Raw genomic sequence first — 11,964 nt, forward strand, 5'->3', positions numbered from 1 at the left:
CTCCCCACTATTACCCTATTGTCCTGCCACATCCCACTCTCTGAGACAGTAGAGATAATGATCAATAAATACTGAGGGAACTCAGAGACCAGTGGGTCCTCCATATGCTGAGCACCAGTCCTCTGGGATCACTTTTCTTTCTCTATTAAAAACAAATTGTACATATACATAATGGATTGGAGTATTCTTCAGCCGTAAAAATGAATACAATCCTGTTATTCACAGCAACATAGATGGAACCGGAGGTCATGATGCTAAGTGAAATAAGCCAGGCACAGGAAGACAGACATGGCATATTCTTACTTATTTGTGGGATCTAAAAACCAAAGGAATTGAACTCATGGAGATAGAGAGTAGAAAGATGCTTACCAGAGGCTGGAAAGGGTCATGGAGTGTTGTGGGGGTGGGAAGTGGGGAAGGTTAATGGATACGAAAAATAGAAAGAATGACTAAGATTTACTATTTGATTGCAAAACAGGGTGACTATAGTCAATAACTTAATTGTACATTTTAGAATAACTAAAATAATTGAATTGAATATTTTGAAACACAGAGGGTCAATATTTGAAGAGATGGATACCCCCTTTTCTATGGTGTGATTATTATCTTTGCATGCCTGTATCAAAATCTCTTATGTACCTCATAAATATATACCTCTACAATATGCCTGCAAAAAATAAAAATAGATAAATAAATCAAAAGCTTCAAAAAAAGTGCCCTTGAAATAAAGTCAGTTCAAAATAAAAAATTGAAATTAAAAAAACTAAAATAAAATTATATAATTAAGGAAACCCACTCCTGAGTATTAGCAACTAAGATGTATTAAGTACTTATATTCCCTGGTAATTAGGAATCAAGAAATACCAAGAAATGAAGGAAATAAACATAGATTATATGCAAAACCATTGTGTCAAAAATAGATTTAAAAACTGTAGGAATCAGAGTATAATTTTACATGACAGCGATTGAAGAAAAATCTCTTTTTTTTTTTTTTCTTTTTTTTTTGAGGCGGAGTCTCGCTCTGTCACCCGGACTGGAGTGCAGTGGCCAGATCTCAGCTCACTGCAAGCTCCGCCTCCCGGGTTTACGCCATTCTCCTGCCTCAGCCTCCCGAGGAGCTGGGACTACAGGCGCCCGCCACCTTGCCCGGCTAGTTTTTGTATTTTTAGTAGAGACGGGGTTTCACCGTGTTAGCCAGGATGGTCTCGATCTCCTGACCTCGTGATCCGCCCGTCTCGGCCTCCCAAAGTGCTGGGATTACAGGCTTGAGCCACTGCGCCCGGCGAAGAAAAATCTCTTAAAGAGCAGAGGAAAAGACAGATATGAAAGATTTAGAAAGGAGCTAATAGGATGGAAAAGCAAAGCATATTAATATATGGATAGTTGATATGACTGAAGAAGAAAATTGAAATAATGAAATAGAAAAGTATATTTGATAGAAAATACAGATAGTATTTATAAATAAATAGATTGAAATAGCTCACAGTGATCCAGAAAAAAAAAAAAAATGTGATAGTGAGACTTACATTGTTGAATTTACCAAATTTCAAAATCAAAGAAAGAATCTTAGGAAATATGGATAGAAGAAGCTAGAGAAATAAAAAGGATACTTGCATTCATTTATTAACCAACATTTAATGACAGAAAACAGTGGAGTAGGACTTCTGCTTCTAGTGTGGCTAACACTCCCACTTTTGTAACTTTTAGCTTACGTGCAGACACTACACAGAAAGGCTAAAACACTGTTAGAAAATTCACAGTTTAAGAGGTGAGCCACTGGAAAGTGAAAGAGGAATATTGCAAAGGAGAGAGCTGAAAGGGATCTGCCACAAATGATATGCATAAACTCTGCTCAACTATCTAATGGAAAATGAACAAAGCATATATGCAGAGCATTCACAAACTAGCCCAACCGTCAGCCAACTTTTGAGCTGTCACCCAGAAATCAGTGTTTGCAGTTTGAGTTAAATGAAGTTAACTGCCTTTTAAAACCACAGAAAACTCCAAAGGAATATTACCAGACCCAAGTCTCCACAAAAAAAAAGGAAACAGACAAACAAACAAAACATTCATAAGGTACAGGATAAAATCCAAAATTATACATATAATGGTTCAGAAAATTTTAATAAGGCTAGAGAGAAAAGATGAATGCCAAAATGAACTAATGTTGGAATTGGCACACAAAAATTTAAAAGCAGCCATTTAGTAATAGGAAACATGCTTGCAATTAATGAAAAAGTAAGAATTTTCAAGGTATGAGTAGAAATATGTAATAAAAATTTTAGAGCTTAAAAATATAATATCTAAAATTTAAAATTCACTGGATAGGTTTAATACCAGAATAGAGTAGAAGAGAAAATAACCAGTGACCTTGAATATTGGTCCAATATGAATAAAATAGAAACAACATTTATAAAGAATGAACAGTGCTTCAGGGACTTGTGTCATCAATATCAAACCACATAGTGTAGATGTAATCAGAGTCCGAGTAGAAGAGAAAAAAAGTAGCCAGGTTGAAAATATATTTGAAGATAATTTCATGAGTATAGCAAAAGACAAATTTAAAGATTCAAAAAGCTTGAAGAATTCTACACAAAGAATTCTTAGAACTTAAATAAAATAGACAATTCTTCGCAAAATACCAGAACTGACATAAGATCACATAGAAAATTGGAATACTTCTACATCCTATTGAAGAAATACAATTTTTATGAAGAAAAAACGTTTCCACAAATAAAACTCCAAGTACAAATGTTCTCATTGGTGAGTTCTATTAAATATTTAATAAATGAAAAATGACATTACTCAAACTGTATTAGAAGATAAATCTAGCTTAAACCTATAATCAAAACCTGATAAAGACACTACGCACAAGAGAATTATACACCAATATGCCTCATGACTACAGGTGTAAAAATTTTTAACAAAATATTAAGAAATCAAAATGAACAACATATATGAATTATCATTTATCATGATCAAGTAAAATTTATCCAAAGTAAGTTTATGTGATAACATTGATAAATCAATTAATGTAATGTACATTATTTAAAGACTAAAGCTCAAAAAATAAATAAATAAATAAAATAAAAATCTAATTCAAGAAGACCAAAGATGAAAGCACATAGTAATACTCACAACTAGCTGCATCTTCAAAGTATGGAAAATGAAGAAAACCTCACACACAAGGATACAGAGTACATAATTCCATTTTTCATGGAATCTAAAAAAATAGCATTAATATATATTTATACAAAAAAGCAGTTGTTAATTATAAGCTTAGGGGACTAGGATGTGAATTGACTTGGGAGAGGTATTAGGGAACTCTTTGTGATGGTAATAGTTATCTGTGTCTAAAGAGGAGTTTGGGTAACACAGATAAATCCACTTGCCAAAATGTTGCAAATACAGATTTAAGATTTATACATGTCATTGAATGTAATTTATTGATTTAAAAGTTATAGACACATTACAGTCCAGTTAGTTATATAAATGTAAAGTATTTGGAGAGAGAAATGCACTATTGAATTTATTTCAAAAGAATCACAAAATAAAATGGATGAATGAATGGATACACAGATGTATAGATGGATGCATGTGTGATCATGCACAGATGGTAAAGTGCTAATGGTAGAATATAACTGGTTAGTTTTGGGGTGTTCATTGTAAAATTCTTTTGACTTTGCTCTACATATGGACATTTTTATAATTTTAAAAATACTGAAGGAAAAAGAAGACAATGGAACAATTTCTATAATGTTTTAGGGTAGTGGGTGACTCCAGGATTGTATACTAAGATAAATTTATTATAACATGTATAGGCAGTAGATACATATGCTCAAATATTAAAGAGCCCAAGAACTCTATTGCTTATGTGTTTGTCCTAAAAAATCAACTCGAAGACATATTTCAACCAATAGAAAAAAAGGAAGTTGTGTAGATATCATATTTTTTACATTTTTTATTGTAAAATAACATATACATGCTAAAATTTTTGAAAAGCATAAACCTATGTAAATAAAAGAGCAGTACTAAGAGAGTAAAACAAAAAGCTCATTGTCTATTGTGAAGAAATCAGAGGTGGCACAGATAGAGAGAGTAGGAAGAAATATAAATTAATTTTTTAAATGGTTCATAAGGGAGGCAAGATTTCAGAAGCTGCTAAATAAAAAGTGTAAGTTTACACCCAAATATGTAAGGCTTTAAAAGTAATCATAAAATTAACAGATGTGAACTATACAACTTGCAAATTTCCATGTTGGGGCATGGGGAGCGTGGAGCTACTTTCAATAAAACATGGAAAATACAGTAAAAGTTTGAAATGGCAAGAAAGACCTAGTAAGAATAAAAACAGAAACTGTAAATTACAATGAAAATAGAAAGTTCAAAGTTTGTTATAAAAATAAGCACAGGTATATTCAATTCATGTATTAAAAGCAAAGAGTTTAACATGATTAGTAAACAAACCCACATAATGTTCTAAGTAAGAGGAAAAAAGATTCAGAAAAATAAAAATATTCACAAAGATATGCTGGAAAAATGAGAACCAAGAGAAAACAAAACAGAACAAGAGAGAAAGAGTAACATTAGATACAGTTAAACACAAGATAGACTATATTAAGTAGACCAGCAAACGATTAACATGGTTTGGCATATTTGTTAAATATATAATTCCCATAAACATATTACTTACATTTATTTCTGTAATAGAACTCAAGTAGCCTATATTAGAACTTGGACATTATTCTAGGAACTTTAAAACAATTCGATACAAATAAAAAACTCATGAGGTAATTATAATTATTATTTTACAGGTGAGGAAACTGTAGTTTAAGTAACACAATAGGTAAGTCTGACTCCTGTTTTCTGCTCTTAAACACTATGCTAAACTCTCACCAAACTTTACATGCTAAATAATATATTTTCATGATATATGAAACAAAATTACTAGATGATGAGGGAGATATCGAAATAGAATTGTTATGTAAGGAAGACTTTGATACATTTCCTAAGTTTTTAAAAATAGAGTAGATAACATAAGTAAGGAAGAAGAAAATCTGGATATTATAATGAATGTATGCAACCTAGGAGATATTTATATATATTACACAATGAAAACAGAAAATGTGCTTTATTTTAAAAATAACATAAGGAATGTCCAAAAATTGATAATACACAAGGCCAAGAAAATTTTAAAAAATTGGAAAACACAATTCCAATAAATATATACAAGACAGGTTGAAAAACAACATATTTGAACAAAGGTAACAAGACTAGAGAAAACAAGAATAAAAAAGCCTCAAAATCAAACCATTAAAAAATATAATAACACTTTCATAAAGACCTCTTAGATTCCGACTTTCCTGATCATTTAAAATTCTCTTTTTTGCTATTACCCTGTCTCCCTTTCCACCTGCCTGTGCTCCTTTCTTCCTCCCTGAATAATTAGGTTCATAAACCACCAGGCACACATGCTTGAAAGGCCCAGCATGGCCCAGTGTAGACTGCTGGAACATAAACAGGATGAAGTGGATGTGTGTGCCAGCCCGATGATAGAACAACATAGAATATTGGATCCCAAGTGGGCTTGCAGAGGACTGCCCTCCCAGAAGAGTGATGGTGGCAGTGGGAAAGGCAGTAGCAATTCTACAGAGAATGTCAGAGGTTGATGGAAAAGGGCAACTGCACTCGAAGTGGGTGGCAACATGAGGAGGGCATCCATTTGGTGGGGGTGGGAGGTGGTGGTAGCAGTCACAGGAGCTAGGTTGTATTCAGGGAGACTGAAGAAAATGAAAATAGACTGAATATAATGTCAAAGAAGGAAGGAAGAAACAAGAATATCTGGGAAGGTAAAATGTAAAATGAATTCTCTGGTATTAGATTCAGACTGGATGTATCAGTGTGAACCTAAAGTTTTAACAATAGATGATAGAGAACTAGATGGATAAATGATAGATATAGATAGATAGATAGATAGATAGATAGATAGATAGATAGATAATGATATAGAGAAAAACATGAAAATGTGGATATTTGGGTGCTAATATACATGAACATATACATGTTCCTAAGTATGGTGCATTGACAAGGCATAAGGAACTGCAATATGCCAACAACAATAAACAAATCTAGTGCCTAGATCTTTGTTTTTAAACAGAATTCACCATTAAAAGGAACCAAAGTTCTTGAGAGGAAGAAATACTTGATTACATTGGGGAAATAGGGAAAGCACAAGTGAACTTGCAAAATCTTAAAGATTGAAGCAGATGTCAAAAGGACACAGGAGCTATCCTGAAGGGCTCCCATTGGCCAAATATGAGATAATTTGGACATCAAAATAACAGTAGCAACAGACTAAAACCCATGGAGAAGAGTGAGAATCCATGAGTGCATGCTGATTTAAATGAATGGATGAATAAGTAAATGAGGAAGAAACAAAGCTTTCATCTACAATGGAGTGCCAACTGAAGAAATGTAGAAGAAATAATGAGGGAAACGAAGAATCATTGTCATTTGGTAACTGTCATGGTGACTGTTGTTTTAACTAAAAAAATATTATCTGATACTGGAATTAGTGGATAAAAGTTTGATAAGGAATGGAACGTTTACATAGTTTCAGAGTACCCTTTCACAAAACATTTATTCCAAAGAGGAAAAGAAAATAATCTTACAGAGGATAAACTTGGTAACTACCAACCTAAATCAAGTGATCAGTGATCAGAGTTAACATCACCAGTAATGGGACAAATTAAAATCATGCGCTACCTGGTAGAAAGCAATGGAATGAACCCAGCATCACTTCTGTGATATTCCTGTCCAAAATAAATGGCCCAAATCTAATCCTGAAAAGCAGACAAACCAGGTTGAGGGATATTCTGCAAAATTATTGCTCTGTGATCTTAAACAACAATGGGATCTTAAATGTCAATGAGGAACTGGGAATACCTTCTAGATTGAAGGAGCCTCAACAAATATGACAACGGAATGTGGCACATGATCCCGGATTGGATATGTTACCTATAAAGACCCTTGTTAGGACAACTGGGGAAGCTTGAGCAAGATCTGTGGAATTATAGTGGTAATCTAGCTTACCATAGTTATTACAAAAGCAAATTCATTGTGCCTGTCCATATCAAGATGGCCTAGCAGTATCATCATAACATGCTAAAAAGAATATTTACAAATTTTTTCAGTAATATCAATTTTACCTATTTTTCATTGCAACCCCTTAAAAAGGCAGCTTATTTTGTGTGTTACTCACTAAAAATCTATGTATGTGACAACTTAATGCCTTTGATGCAGGAAATCTTGTGGGAAAAGGTATATTCTCTCCGCTGAACAACAAACTAAAACCATTAAAAAAAAAAAACAGTAAGCCCTAGAGACAAAATTCAAAGTTCTTTTACTTTAAAAATTCAGTTGAATGAGACTGGCTCTTAGAAATAAAATAAGGTAGAGCATGCCCATGTATTTTAATTAAACTCTCTGAAAATAAAAATTTAGAAATGCAACTCCAAACAAGACATGGAACACTGCAGAGTGAAGCCCTGTAGCTGTGACTTAGGTTTTGTCCTTTGGGTAATATCAAGCAGTGGTTCTTTCACTTTGCCTGGCAGCCAGGAAGCTACAGGTTTTGAAGGAGTTGTCACTGTTCAAGGCTGCATTGTCAGGTACTCAGGGAGGTGCAAGAGAAAAGATAGCTCTACATCTTGATTGTGGCCCTCTAGGAGGTTACTCTCCAAAATGCAAAAGCTGGTATTTCCAGTTAAAAAACAGAATGCCAACAATTATGGGAAAATAATATAACTTATATCTCAAGATATTTAACTATGAATTAGGCCAAAATGTCAGTGTGATCAGAATATAATTTCTAACTTCAAAAGTATCACAGGATACACTTGCATCTAGCGTCACAGCCTAGGGAGGAATCAGTGCCATGCAGGTTTAAGCCACATTGCTTCTCCTAAAAGAAAAAGTAGCTCTGAGTTACAGGGCAGAATCCACCCCTTTTGCAGCCAATTGAAAATATTAGTATTACTTTTAATAGCAAATGTGCAATTATGTTTGTACCAACCTAATACATATGCATAACACTGAATAATTAGAGGGCCTGCAGTTTAAGAAGGCTGCTTGTATATGCAAATTTATCCCTGATCCCTTGTTTATGTTTCTTCAGATTCCACTCCATTCTTGTTTGCCTACACTAAATTCGGGTTAGACTTATCAGATCTCTGTTTTGGTAAGTCAACAAGTCAAAACAATTACAATTCAGGTGACTGCCTCTTTGTTTTTCCACTGAAAGCTATGATTTACTTAGTAAATACTATTACAAAGAGTTCACACATGAGAGAAAAGGTCAAAACAATCATGTGAGATATTCATTATAACACATGAAAACTGAAAAGCAAAACCTCTTCTGGTCAACGTCTTACAGTGTAGAAGAGAGGACCTCAAAGTGCAACAAGAAAAACAAGCACATCTGAGTGCACACGGCGGGCCCCATAAGCCAGAAAACTTAATTGAGTTGCATGGAGCATGGCTTCTGACCATATGTGTCTTAGGGCAGTCACCTGACATAATGATTTAAGCAATGAAATAGACAACCAACATGGTTCTGAGCTGTACCAGTGTTTCTGAGACAATCAAGCAAACTGACTGCTTTCCTGAGAAACACAATGTAGACACTGAAGAAATAAAAAGGGGATGGCTTTAAGATGAATTCAGCAATCTGAAAGAGAACACTGTTGCATAGCAGAGGGGATTTAGGTGTTTTAAAAGGACAGTCTGCTGGAAAATCCACTAAAGACCCTGAGTTCATACTCTTGCTTTATTCAAAATTATTTGACTTAGATTAAGTCTTACTCCACATGTTCACCTGCTATGAAATGAATACTACCACTACGTGCCTGCAGTGGCTTCCACTTTCCACCATCACGCTACTGCCAATAACCATTTGCCCAACAGCAGATTTAAATGCCTTACACAGAGAGGAAGCCACTTTAAGATCTAATAACATTCATTCTAAAAGTCTTTGCTAAAAAGGGCAGAATTACAAGGTTGCCGGAAATAGCCCTTTTATAGACAGTTCATCATGAAACATGGCATGATGAATGTGCAAATATGTGTGCATGGGGGTATTGCGAGAGACAATTAGGAAAAATAGGGGCTGTATCCAACTGATTTTTATCACTATGGCACAAAGAGAATCATTCTACATATATTTATTGAGGCTTTAAGAAACGTTGCTAGTAGCTGCATATGAATAAACAAATACAGCTGCCATCTTGAAGTGTTCAGAACAACTTGAGGGGCAGGCTAACTTCAGTAGCTTAATTTCTTCCATATTCTAATCTAGGTCAATGGACACATGATAAATGAAGTGAGATTATCTATAACCCAATTATGCCAATGTTTTCTTTGGTAGAAATACTTTCACCCATAATAACAAGCACATGGGTTTGTTTTTCAAACAAACAAACAAACAAGGGTTTATTTTTCCTTGCATTACAAGAAATATGAAGGTAAGTAGTAGTTGGCTTAGCTTATCTTCTCAATGATTCATCAAGATCTCAACATCTTTCTACTTTTCCACTCTGACATTTTTACATGTTGAATTTGTATCCTTAGATATGTTGCCTCATTTTTGTAATATGGTTATTTCAACTCATGGAAACACAGCTACCTTTGGGCTGGGCGCGGTGGCTCAAGCCTGTAATCCCAGCACTTTGGGAGGCCGAGACGGGCGGATCACGAGGTCAGGAGATTGAGACCATCCTGGCTAACACGGTGAAACCCCGTCTCTACTAAAAAATACAAAAAAACTAGCCAGGCAAGGTGGCGGGCGCCTGTAGTCCCAGCTACTCGGGAGGCTGAGGCAGGAGAATGGCGTGAACCCGGGAGGCGGAGCTTGCAGTGAGCTGAGATCCGGCCACTGCACTCCAGCCTGGGCGACAGACCGAGACTCTGTCTCAAAAAAAAAAAAGAAACACAGATACCTTCAAAGGCAGCAAGAAAAGCTAAGAGAGTAAGCAGTTCTTCTCTGCCTCTATTTTTATTACAAAACAAAACAAAACATCCCATAAGTTACTACTAACAAGCATTTCCTTATATTTTATTGGCTAGTATTGGATTACATACCTAGCTCTAGGGTAGAGGCCAAATCCACTTTTCTTGGGATCCAAAGTCTTCCAACTTGTTATCTAAAAAATAATCAGAGTTGGGTTAGTTAATAAGACAATACTTGGATAACCAATCATAGTTTCTGTACATGTTTTAATACTCATTTGCAGATTCTTCAACTTACATGAATATGTTCTTATTTGTTTTTACTTGAAATTATATGCTTAGTATAACAGATACATTTTTACCTTCTTACATGGGTCTTGACCTTTACTCAGCTGTTGTACACATTTTTAAGTCTTAAAGGTGCTAGGGTAGAGTTCATGGTTATATTACAACACAAAAGCTATCTGTTCTAACCAAAAATTAAATCCATGCCCTCTGCCTCATTAAACACGTATGAAAATCAACTGTGGTGGTAATTGATCCAAAACAAAATTATAATATATAATGTCTGTTCGTATTCTTTTAATATTATTAGTATTATACACTCACATGCTCACGAATTAGGCAAATACTAAAAATCACATCAGTTAGGCAAATGATTCAAAACTATTAAATGTGAACTCAAAAGACACGGAAACAAGAAGGTATCATTTTTTTTCTGTGAGACCCATCTCAAAATGTTAGAGATGTATCCTTGAACCCCACTTAATGATTTACTATGGATTTAGGATGTATAAATTTATCTAAATTTACATATAACCTAATGATAGTTTTAGTCCAGAAAATTTGTCTGAATGTTAAATTTTCTGAGATCCACTACTCATTGTATGGCTCCTGTAGAGTATCCGATAAATCAAAAACTCACAATGTAGATCCTTTTTCTAAATTGAGAAAAGAGAGGATTATATTTATTTCAAAAAAGCAGCACATGACTTTATCACTGTAAAGTCAGTCATTGTGACTATGTGCAGTATGTAGCATAACGAGCATCAGTCGTTGTGCTACACACCACAGTAGAACATATTACTTTATATAAAACAAACAACACAAAACACTTGTCTGCATTTAGTCTTATATCTGGCAAGGATCTGTTCTCCAGTTTTATTTAGAGAGCGTCTTTCTCAACAGTAGTTTATAGCAGCTCTGCCCTGCAGAAAAAAATGATGTCAAAATACAAAATTGGCAAATAGAAAATATTTCCTATGCCAATTTTTTGCTTGAAACCTTAGTTTTTCAATAACAATTAATACTTATCTAAAAAGTATATTTAATCAACCAATGCCTCCTATAAGGTAAAGTTTGAATCCTATGTTTATAGTCCTGTGCCATAGTTAATATGCATCAGTAATATCCTGCTTCACTGTTGGATGAGGATGTGGCAAAATGAGTTAATGGAGCCATGCACACTACACATTATTATTATATTATCATTAACAGATTCAGGGTGTACAAGTACAGTTTTGTTACAAGGATATATCATGTAAAGTCTGGGCTTTTAGAGTACCCATCATCCAAATGGTGTACGTTGTACCTAGTAGATAATTTCTCATCCCTTACCCACGTCCCACTTTTTGCAATCTCCGATGTGTATTATTCCACTCTGGATGTCCATGTGTACAGATCACTAGGCTTCCACTTATACATGAGAACATGTAGTATTTGATTTTCTGAGTTATTCTATTTGGGATTATGGCCTCCAGTTTCATCCATGTTGCTTCAAAAGGCAACATATATATGACAATATATTTTATATAATACATCATATATGTGAAATATAAATGACATATATAAATACACCATATATATGACACACACACAGACACAAACATATACACACCCTTATATATCCTTATATATATCATAGTTTCTTTATCCAATCATCTAATAATGGACATTTGG

This window comes from Trachypithecus francoisi, unplaced genomic scaffold, assembly GCF_009764315.1.
Source record: "Trachypithecus francoisi isolate TF-2019V2 unplaced genomic scaffold, Tfra_2.0 Lachesis_group13, whole genome shotgun sequence".
In the NCBI taxonomy this organism is placed as follows: domain Eukaryota; kingdom Metazoa; phylum Chordata; class Mammalia; order Primates; family Cercopithecidae; genus Trachypithecus; species Trachypithecus francoisi.